This window comes from Mus musculus, chromosome 13 (genome assembly GCF_000001635.26).
Source record: "Mus musculus strain C57BL/6J chromosome 13, GRCm38.p6 C57BL/6J".
NCBI lineage: Eukaryota > Metazoa > Chordata > Mammalia > Rodentia > Muridae > Mus > Mus musculus.
The window spans coordinates 71742834-71759410 of record NC_000079.6 but is presented as its reverse complement, the minus strand read 5'-3'; the positions used below and the strand labels follow the sequence as shown (position 1 = coordinate 71759410).

The window sequence follows — 16577 nt, the reverse complement described above, 5'->3', positions numbered from 1 at the left end:
ATAACTTGTATCCTTGTAACGGCCGTCAGGTGTCTTTCTGGGACCACAGAGGACAGATCAGTTCCTGGTGATTTAGTGCTTAGTTTCGGAGACTGCTTTGTCCAATCATCTATACTCTTGAGCCCAATGAGAATGTGACATAGGAGGAAAGGGGAACTGGTATCTCAACTTTCTCCTGTTGCTCTGAGAAACACCATGACCACACGCAGCTTAGCAGAGGAAAGAGTTTATTCTACCTCATAACTTCCAGGCCACCGTCCATTACTGAAGGAGCTTGGGGCAGGAACTGAAGCAGAAACCGTGGAGAAAGCTATTTACCATCTCACTCTCTGCCTTTCTCAGCTCACTCTTTTATACTGCGTAGGCTCACTAGCCTAAGGGATAGTGGCGCCCACAGTGGGGCAGAGCCTTCCACATCAATCATTAATTAAGATGATCTCTCACATACATGGCCACAAACTGATCTGCCTCTTCCACTGAGCTTCACTATTCCCAATTGACTCTTGGGTATGCCAAGTTGACAACATAAACTAAGAAGAACAAAATATGTATTTTACTTCAGTAGGAACATTCATTTCAGACATGAAAAGGGTCAGGCATGTCTTTGACACTGACACATTCTTGGTAGATGGAGTCCTAGGGTCTTGCAGAGCTTCTCACTGCTAGGTCCTTGTAGCCTGTATCAGGTCAGATGAAGAAAGTCCTCAGGGATCCTAGGCAACCTCTGCCCCTTCAGGGAGGCTAGACACTGCACATAGGAGACAACTTCTCCCAGTCACTCTTCAGAGCTACAGTGCAGGCAGCAAATCCCTTGAAGTGACCAGGTAAATCTTCTCCCTAGCGGCTGAAGAATTCCATGAGGGTGGGTAACTGTACCAAGTACAGTCTGCATGCGACTGGATCCCCTTCCTTTCTCCAACAACATCTTTTTAGCTCGCAGCCTCAACAGTCTGTTTACAACAGCTCTTCAGCTGTTCTATAACCAAGCATCCCTGACCTCACACAAATGGGCAGACTCATGCCCAGAGTGAAAGAAAGCAGCTTCTAGAGGTATGCACCCATCGATGCAGGCTCCTCCAGGGTCCTAAAGCCAGCTCCAGGAGTGGTTCACTATCATATAGTCCTTGATAGCAGGGACACAAGAGGAGAGGAGAGCCCTAATGGTGATGGACTTTGGAATCCATGGCTCCATATCTACTTGACCTCCAAGGAAACTCTATGCATTCAAGGTGGAAAGAACAGCTTTATCCCCTTGTTTCTCCATGAGGTTCTCTGCCACAACATAGCATTCCTGCCCGACTGTCAATGAGAATCTCATGAGTGATGTGTCAGGGAAATGTGTACCATGATGGGACCACCTAGCACTGATGGTTCTGCATCCCTCTGTCCCAGCACCCACCCATCCTGTAGACCCAGCCACACTGGCCTCTGGGTCTTTCTCTTCCCATTGTCTCCTCTCTCTGCATCTGTGCTGAGGTTCCAAATATTAAAACTATTTCTTTTCCATGCCAGTGAGTCAGACGCAACTATTAAAAAGTGGCTTTTAAGTCTACCTGTTAGACTGCATGCCTGTAAGGGGGGACCTGGTTTGTATGTGGTGGCTATGGGTTTCAGTTAACATGAAAAGACAGATATGTTTGAGTGTGATTTATGTAGAAGTGTCTCGGTACTCTTTTCTTTAGAGATTACATAGCTTATGAAGCCATTACAGGGGCACTTGGGTTAACAGCATGCCATTCCACAGCTGATTAGCAGCAGAATTAATAGAGACAGCGAACTTTCCCTTGACATGAGGCTTTTCTGCCCCAGTGAGTACTTAAAAGGCACAATCTGCCTTTGTGAAACAGTAGCATCGGTGCAGGAATGCAGCGTGCTCTCCCTGTCCCTGCGGTAATGGGACCACAATTCACCTCCATCTTGAGTAAAGAACTCTACCTAATCTCCTGAAATAGTCCCCAGCCCGAGTGAAGCCACAGGCTGATGATGAGGAGCGAAGGTAGAGCTTCTGTTATTGGGATTTAGGACCTGTGGTCAAGGTCACTAGCAACCTCAGTGGAAGCGAGGTATACTGATCCTGGCCAATGGTCCTTCTGGAGACTCATCATTTCTGGAATACAGCTGTGGGTGTTACCATTCTACCCCAACCTAACACTGCTACCAGAGCACGCCAGAGCTCTGCAAGCAGTATGTGCCTCACATGGTGGCCTGCCACAGACAAGGGCAGCATCCTCCACGGCAGCCACTCTAGAACAGTCAGGACTTGCCAGAGTAAATGCAGGCAACCTGGCCATAGCCCAGAATCAGCTGGAGAACTGAGTGAACAGCACCTCATAGGTACTGTTTTCATAGGTACTGTCCTCATAGGTGCTGTTCTCATAGGTACTGTTCTCATAGATACTGTTCCCATAGGTAATGTCCTCATAGGTACTGTTCTTATAGGTACTGTTCTCATAGATACTGTTCTCATAGATACTGTTCCCATAGGTACTGTCCTCATAGGTACTGCTCTCATAGGTACTGTCCTCATAGGTACTGTTCTCATAGGTACTGTCCTCATAGGTACTGCTCTCATAGGTACTGTTCCCATAGGTACTTTTCTCATAGATACTGTCCTCATAGGTACTGTTCTTATAGGTACTGCTCTCATAGTACTGCTCTCATAGATACTCTTCTCATAGGTACTGTTCTCATATGACACAGTACATTTCTGTCTTTTCTGAGCACACAGCTTTCTACAGGCTCACATGTACCTCCTTTTTCTCCAACATGGAGGTCCCTAGTCTTCACTTGCCTCTTAGCCTCTGCCAAATGTAACAGAGAGTGACCTTATGGCTAACCAACCAGCTCCAGGAATCTATCTGCCTCTACACCCCTAACTTCCTCAATGCCACACATGCAGTACCACAGCTGGATGTTTTCATAGATGCTTGGGTCTTCATGTTTGAATGTTTTCTGACTGAAGCATCTACTTAACCACTGGAAACCCAACTTTTAATGACATTGAATCACCTTTACGTATAGCTAGGGAGTAAAGTATAGCAACACATACAGTAATCCCACACATCAGGAACCTGAGGCATGGGATTGTGATTTTGAGGCCAGACTGGGGTACGTAGTAAGACCTTATCACAAGCCCCACCCCACCATGGTAAATCATAAAGATAAGATGATAAAGTTAAATGATACAAAAAATAAGATCAGAAACAGGGTAAGATATATGGGTTTGAAACTAGCTAAAAGAAGCAGAAGCAACTCTGTTAATTTTTAAACACAAACTTCAGAGCATGGGCATTTAGTGAGGATCAGGGGAGTTTTCTTCTATGATGAAGCAGTTACCTCTGTAAGGATGAACAGCATCTATAATCCTCACATTCTGAGTCAGGTTGTTAAAATGTAGGAAGCAAAGGTTCATAGAACTGGATGGAAAACACAGACATTTTGATACTTACACTTCAAAACTTAACAGCCTTGTCTCAGGAAATTATACATCTGGGGAAGTCTAACTGACCTATGAAGATTCATCTGTCCAACAAACACAGGGTACACTTTCTTCTCATGCTAAGAGCAACTACGGTGAACCACATGCTACAACATAAACCTCACTGTAAGTGACTTAAAATGTAGTTCGTCCTACAGACATCATTCCCAGGACACAGTAAATTCGTTTGCAACACAATGGCAGTAAAATGGACAGGTGTTTCTAGTTTCTCAGAAAGTTGGAGACACATGCCCAGGAGTTAGTAGTTAGCCCACGTCAAATCAATTTCATGTTCTTTTGTCTTGTTTTGTTTTGTTTTTGTGGGCTTTTGTTTATTTTTTATTTTGGCATTTTTTTATCATATTGATTTTTGTTTGTTTTTATTTCCTATCTGAGATTTTGGGTGTGTGTTTGACTTTCTTAAAGATATTAGAAAGATAGGTAGATTATAGATAGATGGTAGAAAGATATATCGATAGAATGATAGATGATAGATGAGAGGTAGTAGGTAGATGATAGGTAGGTAGATGGATGGATAGATAGATAGATAGATAGATAGATAGATAGATAGAACATAAAGCTGGGTGAGTAGGAATGTAGAGAGGATCTAGAAGAAGTTGGTGGAGACAAAACCATGATCAAAATATATTGTTTGAAATGTTAAAATAAAAAAGAAACATATATCTAAATAATCTCTGACTCAAAGTCTTAAGGAAACTTAAAGTTTGTCTTAACTAATGTAAAATTAATATTAAAAATACAAATAACTACTATTTCTTATGAAGCAGAGCCAGTTTTAGATGTTGTCGGCACAAACTGAGAAATGTCTAAAGAAACAACCTGAGCATTCAGTTTAGCAACCAGAGAAATGGAACAGAGGCCTAGAGTATAAAGCAAGCAGGGGGACGGAAATCAGAACCTAATGCAGAAAGCAGTCAAGTTGAAACAAAAGGATTGTCAACAGAATCTAAGTCATTCTTGGAGAGTTCAGCAAGATATATATAGTAGTTGGGACCATGAGAAGTAGACAGAGAATAAGTTATTACCTATACAAGCTATGGAAGTGAATTAAGATAGGTCATCACTCCTGACACAGCAGAGTTGCAAGCATAGATGACTGAGCTGGGCACAGTGGCACAGGCTTGACACCCAACTACTCAGGAGGCTAAAGTAAAAGCCCATGAGTTTAATGTCTGCTTATGCTGCATGGTGGGTTCAATACCAGTGTCCGTAATTTTTTGAAAGAACCTGTTTCAAAATAAATGTAAACGGTGGATATGTAGCTCAGCGGGCGAGCTTCTGACCGTGACCCTGAAAGCCCTTGAGTCTATCTTTAGCACTCTGGTAAATAAGTAAATGCATAAGACAATCAAGGTCCATGAGCTCACAGATTTGATCATGCAGATGTGGAGACAAGATTCCTGGAGAGGAATGACCAAGATCAAAGAGCTACAGGACCTGGATAATTCTATTTTCTGTTAACAGGTAGGTGCAGTAGGTACCTATTAATATGTAGTCAAATTATTATTTAAAAAAAAAAAGAGAAAGCACACTACTGAGGTGCTTGCTAGTGAATTCTACCAAACATTAACAGAATACACTTCACAGTGTCTTCCATGATACAGAGTCTGGAAGTGCTTTCCACTGAGCCTATGAAGTCTATGAGCCTATGAGGGGAAACTTCACCTAACTTTAAGGGAAAATTATGGGAAATTATGAACCTATGTCTCTCATGAGCATAACTGTGGAATTTCCAATATAGGTTAACAAATAAAACCCATAAATGTATATACTGAGGACAATACGCCTTAAACATGTGAAGTTTATTTTAGGTATGTTGGATTGACATAATTCAAAAATAATTAATATAATATCTGAAAACAATAGTTTAACATCAGCAAACCCACTTGATCATATACATTGATGTAGGGGAAAATTGGACAAAAGTCATTATCTGTTTGAAATAAGACATGCTAACACATTACAATTGGAAGGAAACTTTCTCAGATTGATCAAAGGTATGAGTTTAAATTTATAGCTTCCTAAACAATGGTGAACGGAAGCTGTCACTCCAACATGAGGACCAGGGAAAGGACATGCTCTGTACGAGTCAGCTTTATAATAGGCTGATGAAAGGACTCACAGTAGACTGGACAGTAAAGAAGGTTTATTTGAGCTATGATTTTGGAGGTTCAAATCTAAGCCTGGACAACTTCTGATAGACTGTGTGTCATGCTGGGAGTATACAGTATAGCAAATAGTCAAATCTAAGGATGGAGAGAGGAGAGGAAAGATGGAGGGGAAGAAAAGGGAGGAGAGATCAAAAAGAGACATCTGAATCCTTTCAAGTCACAGCTCCAATGGACTAAGGACCTCCCAAAGTCCCATTATCTCCCCAGCAACCTTAGGATCATTGCTTACACCATCTGTCTTAAGGTTTTAATGCTGTGAACAGTCACCATGACAAAGGCAAGTCTTATAAAGAACAAAATTTAATTGGAGCTGGCTTACAGGTTCAGAGGTTCAGTCCATTATCATTAAGATGGGAGCATGGTACCTTCCAGACAGGCATGGTACAGGAGGAGCTGAGAGTTCTACATCTTCATCTGTAGGCTGCTAGTGGAGGACTGGCTTCTAGGCAGCTAGGACAAGGGTATTAAAGCTCACCCCAACAATGACATACCTACTCCAACAAGGCCACACCTCCTAATAGTGCCACTCCCTGGGCCAAGTATATTCAAACCATCACAGCATCATATCTCATAATACTGAAGGAATAGCCAGTGTGATTTTGTGTATTGTGTGGTTAGTAAGCCCACAGATGAAAAGGGAAAGGGGGACTCTTTTGATTTGCAGGTGACATGACTGTGTATAAGATTCTAAACTCACACACACACACACACACACACACACACACACACCACACACACCAACAAACCTCCTGTAATTAGAGTAAGTTTGCAAAGTATATAAATCCTACTGTTTTTTATATACCAGCATTGGTAAACTAGAATTTAAATTGAAGTGAAAATCGTAGTATTGTATAGATGAATAAATATGTGTGTGAAATCCTATGATACATAATGAGAGAACACAAAGATTTCCTAAATAAACAGAGAGCAACCCTGTGGCTGTACACAGGAAGACTCAGTATTGCTAAGGTATCAATTCTGCCCAACTCAATTGATTCGTAGATTCATTTTCAATGCAATACCAATAAAGTCCTGGTTAGCCGTTCTGTAAATATTGACAAACTCTTCCCAAAGTTTGCATGTAATGCAATAAATCAAAAGAGCCAGTACAATACTGAAGGACCATGAAAAAGTTGGGGGGCTCGATCACCCCACTGTCTAATCTTTAGTCTTATTCCAAAGTGCTGGTGTGAGCCAGCCTTGTTTGGGGGATAGACTAGACATATAGATTAATGGGACACAGGAAGAGTTAGGAAGCCCAACCACACAGACACAGCAAACTGATATTGAGAGTCGCAAAGGCAATACAATAGAGAAAGGAATGTCTTTTCCACAATCCGTTGTAGTAACTGAATATCCTTATGCGGAGCATGGACCCAGACACAGACTTCATAGTGCCCATGGGAATTCAAAATGGAATGCAACATTCTAGGGGACAAAATGAGAATGTCTGAAAGCTTGGTAATAAATTCATAGACACAAATTAGAAGCACCACAATGAAAGAAAAAAATAAGTTGGAATCCATTAAAGTTAGATACTTCTACTCTGGTTAGCACAAATGTTTAATCTCAGCTACGAGTGTGGAGAGGATGCCAAGTTTAAGACCAGCTTGGCAAATTAGACTGTCTCAGAATAAACAGGAAAAATAAATGGTTATATAGATCACTAGTAGGATGCTTACCAAGCCTGAGAGACTGTACGTTAATCCCCAAGGACTGCAACTGTAATTAACATATTTAATTCAAACTCCTACTCTATAAAAGAATTCAGATGAAGAGAATGGAAGAAAATACTTGTAAGACACCGTTTGCTGAAGCATCTGTATCTAACAAGCAGACAAAAAAAAAAAAAAAAAAAAAACAAAACATTTGAAATTCCTGGAAGTGAAAATTATATAGGAACAAAACCTCCCCAGAGAAGATAAAGAGATGGGAAACAGAATACAAGATTTTGTTGGAGAATAGCAAATAAAAGTGTATAGTCAGGGGCTGTGGCGGTGACTCAGTTGGCAAAGAGCTTGCTACATAATCATGAAGACCTTAGTTTGATACCTAAAACATACAAACAAAAGCCAAGCAGGTGGCAACCCACCTGGAGCCCTCGTGCTGTAAGGGTGGAGACAGTGGGATCCCTGGAGCATGCAAGCCAGCCAGCCAGCCAGGCCAGCTGGTGAGTTCCAGGTCCAGAGAGAAAGATCCTTCCTTAAAAAGATCAAGTGGGAGCATTCCAGGAAGATATCCAACGTCAACTTCTGGCTTCTACAAACATGCTTATGTATGTATAATCACACCTATGAGGAAAAAAAAATCCCCATGCAAGCCATTCCACTGAGTTTGGGAGCCTTAAAAACTTCCATTTATGGCTCTTAGTGAATGTGGTAGTATTAATTAAATAAAAGTAAACATTGCCTTCCAGTCCTACTAGCAAGCACACCTACAGAGTCATGTACCTGACTTGGAAACTTAAATTCACACAAAGGCTCGCTTGGAGATATTTGTACAGTAGACAATTTAAAACCTAATTGTCCAAATCTGGAAGAAATAAGAATTCTGTCCTTCAGCACACAAATGACCAGTTGAATTATGGTCAGTAAGAACAATGAAATAGTATTCATAAGTAAAAAGAAAGTTTACAAGCTGTGTAAATTTGTGCATTTTAAAATATGTATATAAATTTTAAAAAGAAATAATGTGACCTATCAGTGGTTATCTGAATTTACAGAGGTGCTGGAAAGAAAAAAAAAAATGAGCTTGGCACTACAATGAACAAATGTGGCATTTGGTACCTTACAGCTCAAAAGGTAAAGCCTCGCATGTCTAGGTTACCTCGATGGTGAAGAATCCCAGAGTGGGGATGGAAACTGGGTAGCAGAACTATTCCAGGCCTGTGGAGTAGTTCCACTAGAGCGGGCCAGTCAAAATATGCTGGTTGTGAGAATCTTTCTAAATACTTAGACATCATCAGACTATCAAATACCCCCATCCTCTCCACCCCCTCCCCCAACAATTGATTCCAATTGGCCAGTGCCACCTGAGTGAAGGTTACACCCATAATGAATGTCCTATCACAAAGCCCAGTTTTCTTAGGACTACAAATCACACAGAAAAAGGGATGGATAGCCTATTAATATTGAAATAGCGATGGAGTACCAAGGGCCACCCTAGCTTGGAGAGGGATTCTGAGAGAAGAGGTGTTTGGGAGCAGAAAAAAAAATTAAAAATTTCAATGGCTGTCTTTGTTCTGCTTGAGACAGCTTTCCAGCATTCATTCTCTCTCTCTCTCTCTCTCTCTCTCTCTCTCTCTCTCTCTTCTTTCCTCAAGGCAGCTCTCCAGGCAATTCTCTCTCTTGCTATTCTAAACAGTTTTCTGGATAGCTAATCTCTTGCTGATCATAAGTCCAGTCTTTTGTTTTACATGACAATCCAGTCAGTTACCCCAGGTTCCCTTTTGGTTATCCTATGAATCAGCATCCCTGGATACTAGATTCTTAATTGACAGCAAATGCTTTTTTTTTTTTAACATTGTAAAAAGATCTGCCAGTCTTTGTTAAGCACAGACGATAAACTACCTGGGTGGGACTCTACCCTGAAATTACCATTTCTGCCATGCCAAGGCCTGGATTTGAATTCTCTCTGTCCCAGACTGACCTTGAACTCAGGAATCTGCCTGTCTTTGAAAACATAAAAGCTTATCTGGGCAGGATTCCCCGAGATCACTCTTCCCTAAGTCTATGTCTCCTTCCGTAAAGCTTTCTAACAAGCTGACTCACTGAATAGCTGCATTTGTTCCTTTAGATTCATGCAGCCCCTCATATAATTCATATGGCCTCTTCATATTTAGAATAGTTGAGAAATTATATATATTTTGAGTCATGTTTCCAGAGTTCCTTCCAACAACCTTAAGGGCTATCTTGAAAGATCCAGCATTTACCATTCTGCTGAGACATCAGCCACACTTTTGCCTTTTGTCTCTGATTATTATGGAATCATTAATGTTAACACAGAGGACATTACTTAAGAGAGGAATGTAAAAATATGTACAGCCTTATACAAGCAAGTGAAATGCCCACAGCCATTAACACTCCTGGAGGCCTATGCTGGCTGTCCAGTCCCACAGACACCCCTACCAAGGCCCCTACTTCCGGCTGGTGAAGTCAACATGAATTCATGCTTAGTATAATACAGATAGATAACTTATGGAGATAGCTTCAGCAGCACGTGTTCGTGGATTTGTACGTGCAAATCTGTATTAACATGATTCTTCAGCTCTGGAAGCTGGGAAACCATACTTTTCCAGAGGCAATGACTGCACCTGACTCTGGTTCCTGTCTTTTTAGATCTCTTCTATGATGAAAGGGACTGGGGATTCCTGGAGAAATGGCCAACTTACTCTAGTATAATGGTAGGCAACATTCTAGATGAATCTTGAGTTTCTTGTAGTGCAAGAAAAGGTAGAAGTGTGCAATGGACACACACATATTCACACACACACACACACACATCATGATACAGGGGTACATCAAAGGGACACCACAACTAAGGAGAAGAAATCACAACAGCTGGAGTGAATTTACTTGAGTAATAAAAAATGTTTTGGATTATATCTCAAAGCATGAAAAGAATGTTTATGGTCCCACAATGATAAAGATAATTGACTATATATATAAATCAATAAATTTATGAAAAACTTCACCACACAGGAACAGAACTAAGTCTCATCTCTTAGGTCCAGGCTGTGTGTTGCAACTTTGCTAGTGTACAGCAAGAAAAGAGGGAGTATTGAGAGCAACTTCACTGTGAGGAAACTAACAAAGGCCATTGCCGGATAAGGCCAGTAGCAACCTAGGTAAGACAGACATCTGGATAGCTGGGACTGTATGAAGGAAACAGCTCTGTTACCTCTATAATCACATCATCAGATCCACCCCAGCCTGGTCAGGAGAGATACACCAAGAGCATACAGAATAGATAATGATCTGTAAATCAGTGTGACTAGCACTCCGCAAATCTGCAGACCATCAAGGAAAAGGAAGTCTGAGAAACTCACAACAAAGAGAATACTCGATATTAAATCCACTAAATGCGGCACGGTGTTCTGGGACTGGGAATGTAGTCACGGCACCCTTGGAAGATCTTAGAATGCTGTGGGTCTCATTCATTACAGTGAGTGTCAGCTCTTAAAGGGGGAAGGTGTCATGGACTATGGTAAGATGTTAACTGTGAAGGACTGTAGGCTGGACATATGGGAACCATCTGTCGTATTTCAGTCTTTCTGTATGTCTAAATGTATTCTAATACATGGTGTATACTTTAAAAATAAAACTTGCTCAACTTTATATGAAACATATTAGAATATCTTCTCATGAAAATATGCAGCAATGATGATATTCAGATAGGGATGGATGGGAGGGGACAGGTTGTTGCAAATTCTGTGGTATAGGAAAAGATCACCCCAAAACTCATGTGTTGAAAGACTATGTTCAGAATATGGAAGTGTCTAGTATGTTTAAATCCCAAGGCTGTGACCTAATGAATGAATCAGTCCATCAATGGGTTCACAGTGTTATATATTGGGAGGTGATATGAACTAGTTTGAAGAGGTGTGTAGGCCTTGGAAGAGTATATTTTCTCTCTGGAGCCCCCACCTGGCCCCCTCTCTCTCTGTAAAAGCTCCAGTTGGACATGAATTTTTGAGCCAAAATGAGCCTTTCCAGCTTTAAATTGCCTTCATCATGTATCTGGAGATTGTATCTGGAGTATGTCCTAAAGGCTCATGCGTCAATGCCTTAGGGTCAAAGATTTTTCTCATTGCTGTAACAATATATCCCAGGATAAAAGCTTAAGAAAGGAAAGGTTCATTTCTGGCTCACAGATTGGGGATAGCTACCATCATGGCAGGGCCTGGTGTCAGCAGAGCATGTGTCAGTTGGTCACATGGTACCTGCAATCAGGAAGTAGGGACGGAAGAATAATGGTGCCCAGCCCACTTTCTCCTTCTAATGCATTCTGAGCGTGGATGGTGCCAACCACATTTAGGTTGAATCGTTCAGTTAAACCATTTTGATAATACCCTCATAGGTGAAACCACAAGAGTGTTTCCATGGTGAATCTAAATCCTGTCAAGCTGACAATGTTAAATCCTCACAGGCTTAGTCCCGACCTGTGGAAGTTCATAAACAAATGGACTCTAGAAGGTGGAGCTTGGTGCAAGGAAGTCAGTATGCTGAGGCCGTGGCTTTGATAGGACCATATGAATTCTATGACTGCCGTTTCTTTGTTTTGCATTCTGGTTACCACAAGGTGAACAGGTTTCCTCCGCTACACCCTCCGTCCATTAAGCCCTGGGCTAGCAAAGGTTCTGAGTCATAGGACAGGTGGATACAGATGGAAACATTATCAACTGTGAAACAAAACAAGCCTTGCCTCTGATAGTTTTCCAGGCAACAGAAAACATGCTTACCAACTTCCTGCAGCTTAAACTTGACTGGCATTCTTGTTTGGCTAGATGTACTAGTTGCAAGCTGGCAGAAGTCAGTTCCACTTAATTCTGTTATAATCCCCCACTGCTGTAAGGTGAGTTATTGCTTCTTACAGCAATGTCTCTATATAGTTGCATCAAATACAGACGTCAGGGCCTGGCCTTCAGATATGAGCCCCAAAGCACTTAGAATAGAATTGTTACAGAAACGGTGACTGAATCAGCTGCAGTAAGTCTGTGGCTAGCAGGAGTGTTTGCAGAGGTGTGCCCTCCCCAGTTACAGGGATGACCTGTGGAAAGGAACATTTGGCCAGCTGAACTCCTCACCTTAAATCAGCAGCTTATTTAAACTTAATTATTTATAAGATCAGGGCCAGGGATTTCTAAAAGGGAGCCCCTCACCCACCTTGCTAAGAGTGCTGCCAAAACTCAGCATGATTTTTGTTTTCTTTCAAAACTACTATTTCTGTGTAATTGGATTAGCCCTCTTTGAGCATAGCCAGATGTGGCAGCTTTTCCTGAAGTGGGCAGATCCCGAGTATGACCTCAGGCTTCCCCCCTTGTGCTTCTGGGCATGGAATGGAGTTGTTGGCTGGAAACACCTGCAGAGTACTTACAACTTTACGACTGGCTGTGATGGTAGGGAGAGAGCAATTGCTCAATTAAAGCAGCAAATGTTCAAATGCTCATGGTTAAAGATCAATAAACGACTACTCATTGCCAGCAGCAACGTGCTGTTTAATTTTGAAAATATGTACAAAAGGAAAAAAAAAGTATGTTCTCAAGCAATTAAGTGCAGAAGAGTCTATTTAGTTGAGCTCTTGTCTCCGTTTTGAAATATTTTATTGTCATGAATCCAATTTGTTCTTTTTCCAGATCCTTCTATTTTTCTCTCTCAAAGATACAGACTCACATGTAAGCAGACACTTAGCACAGCCTAGTGGATGCTGCAAATGGCAGGACTATAAGAACATCGCCAGATGGGAGCCCATCCTAATCTCTAACATTACATGGGTCAGACAGCAAAGAAAAAAAAATAGCAAGGTGGAAAGACATCCAATACTTTGGAGAAGAGTATGTGCCAGTGGTACTTCTTAGAGAGGATTAAGATATAGAATCTATAAAGAAGCCAAAGCTTTAACATAAATAACTAATCATTCAGTCAGTTAATAGACTAAATTCTTAGGAGATGAATGTAGATGGGTAGCCAATAACTGTTCAGCTTCCTCGGCGATCCCAGAAATGCACATCAAAGCTGCACTACAAGACTGCCTCACCCTTGTCAAAAACTGACCAGTGCTTACTCAGATGGTAAAAAAAGACGTCTGTCTTACTGCCGGTGGGACTCTAAACTTGTGCACCTACTGTACAAATCAGCGAGAAGCCTCCTCAAAACTAAAAACAGAGCTACGACGTGATGTGTTCCAGCTGTACCACTTCTGGAAACCCAGCTTGGGAATCCCAATTAGTGAACTAATAGATACCTGTTTATCCATGTTTATGACTGAGCTACTCCCCAGGACATCTCATGGAATCAGTGTGGGTGTCCATCAGAAAATGAGTGGATACAGGATGTATGCACAAGGGAGCTTTATTCAGCCATAAAACAGAATGAAATTATGTTTTTTTTCTTTTTTGTTATTGTTGTTTAGGAGCATAAAATAGAGTGGGATTGAAGATTATCATGGTAGGTGAAATAAGTCAGACACAGAAAGACAAATATCACATTTTCTCATATATACAATGTAGATGATTTTTAGGTAAATGATAGATAGGCAGATAAATAAGTGATAGATAAATGATGGAGATAGGTGATAGATAGATGGCAGATAGACAATAGGTAAATGTTTGTAGGTGATAGATAGGTGATAGATAATGAAGGATGGGTCATAGCTAGCTGCATGATAGGTTTGTGCACACACATGAAATAATAGAAATAGATTATCTGGGATGAGTAAGGGAATAGGCAGGAGTGGAGAAGGTATAGGAGAAAATAACAGAGAGTGGGTATGGCCAAAGGAAATGATACACTTGAAGATATAGAATTATGAAAACTTGCTCCTTGTGTAATGAATGTACAATGAACTAGATAAAAAGAAAAGAGAAGCTAAGGCCTGGACCATGCAATGTGCAGAGGGCAGGGGTGATGTCAGGGAAACCAAAAGAAAGCAAAATTTAAACTGAGAGATGGAACTGGGGAATATTCATGGAAACTACACTCAAACTGACTTCCAACCTGTGAAGGTTCTGAGCATTTCCGGAGGGCCATTGGCTATGTAAAAGCAGCAAGTTTATGTGTAAATAAACTATTTTATATCATTTGAGATGTAGTAAACCGAATATGGAATTATCATTGGCTAGTTGAGATTATCAAGTCTTTTGCAGGATACAGACATTTAAACCAGTCCTAAGTGGTTGAGTGCACATATACAGCCCAGTAGGGTATCCTGCAGCTCACAGCCACAGAGTTCTGCAGCCATGGTTGGTGATGAAGGGCATCTTTAAGTGTTCCCATATCCCATGCTATTTCAAACATCTTCTGAGATCACTGATGGTGCCTTCTAATAGAGCTGCTAACCTTAGTGAGCCCAAGGGTCCAGTAGATGTATGAAAGACCCTGTAGAGTACCCACCATCCTGGAGATAATTCCTTAAACTTTCCAGAAGCTGTCACACATGATTCTATTCTTTATCAAAGTGTGGCCTCAGAAGGACCCAGAAGAATCATATTTGCTCCATTAGGCCATCTATTCCTGTCCACATCTGTCCATCTTTTAGAGAACAATGATACATTTTAGTCTCCTTGTTTTATACCACAGTTGCTTGCTACTGGTATAATTAAATGACCCAGGGTGGAATGAAAAAAGATTATGTCTTTCCTGGCTGTTGAGAGCAAGTGTCTATAACTGAGGGGCTGGAATATGGCCAGGCTCATGTTTTCTCTACCCTCTGCTTCTGACTATTTTTATTTTAGTTTTGTGACTGCTTTTGCCCACATATATGCACACCTATGGTGTGTACCTAGTGTTTATAGAGGAAAGACGAGAGCATCAGATTATGTGGACCTGGTATTACAAAGGGTTGTAAGATACCATGTTAGAGCTAAGAGCCAAACCCAGGTTTTCTGCAAGAGCAGAGAGTGCAGGCTCTCGAGGTACATCACCACGTGGTGGAAGACAGAAAGTCAAAGAGAAATAGCCATCTGCCCCCGAATGAAGCCTCAGTTAAAGTTGTTAGTTCTGCCACAAGGCTGGAGTCCTCATCACCGAAAGATCCCATTTTCTGTAACATTACAATGTCTATTATATGTTGGCCCGAGTCTGGTTCGTTCAAGCATACATATCTTAGCACTTTAGCTTTTGACTTCCTATCCTAGTCAGCACTGTTACCTTAGTACTCACGAGAGGAAAACCTTGATGGAGGAGTTGCCTTGACCACATTGGCCTGCGGACACGTCTGTGAAGGACCGGATGATTATCCTAATGAGTGCATAAGTGTGACTAGTGGTTCTGTATTGCATAATTAGCCATAAGGCAGAGAGCCAGTATGCAGGATTTTTCCATCTTTCCTGACTCTAGGTTCCTGCTGTGACTTCATGTATTGATGATGGACTGTGACATCAACATTTAATCCAAACAAACCCTGTCTTCCATAAGTTGCTTTTGATTGGAGTGTTTCATCACACACACTGAAAGGAACCTCAAACATCCCTCTTCCAATATCTTTCTCCTAGAAGATTTCAGGCATGCCCCTGAGAGTCAGTTTCTCTGTTTGGTCCTTCAATAAACTTTAACGTACAGAATTTTATTCGTGTCTTTAAATTTTAAGTCAAATTTTAAATGCCATTTTCACCATTTATAAACTTGGAGAGGTATATAATATTTAAGTTATCTATTTTGGGGATGGGGTTAGCAAGTCTGTTTCTCTTTGATGACTCCTGCTTATCGAAAGCTTTTGTACTTTTTTTTGAATAATTTGAATTTGATGGGTTAAATACTAAGAGTCCTGTGTATAATGAATGAACTGAATGAGAAAAGCTCCTCCCAGAAGGTTTGAGTTTACTGACTGCTCCTCTCTTGCTGTTTCTAGATTTGTTCACATTCTGCTACCTGTGAGCTGGTGTTGCCATGTCCGGATGACTTAAGAACCCATATTCCTCAGCCTTCTAACATGGGCTGATGACAAGTAGCTAGCTCCACAGGACACCTCCAGACTTTCAGTAGAAAACTGGGGCTGGTGAAACACTCAGCCTTGTGGCCTGAGAAGCTATGAGGTTCTCAGCTTCTGAATTCAGTGTGAGGCAGCCATTATTGATTACCTGGACTATCATGTAAGTAGATCTAACAAATGCCCTTTTAGTGTATATTCACCCTGATATTTCTATTCCTCTAGAGAGCACTGATTAATTGCACTGTAAGAGGTGCTTATCA

At 41.2% G+C, this 16577-nt stretch overlaps 1 long non-coding RNA gene across 1 annotated transcript in view; it reads left to right on the top strand.

The window, feature by feature from the left end:
* Nucleotides 1-16577, top strand: part of Gm40999 — a 56262-nt gene that overhangs the window by 26479 nt on the left and 13206 nt on the right. The window contains exon 2 of the long non-coding RNA XR_873661.1: nucleotides 16237-16477. This is a non-coding gene — a long non-coding RNA (predicted gene, 40999). The remainder of the gene's footprint in view (nucleotides 1-16236; nucleotides 16478-16577) is intronic.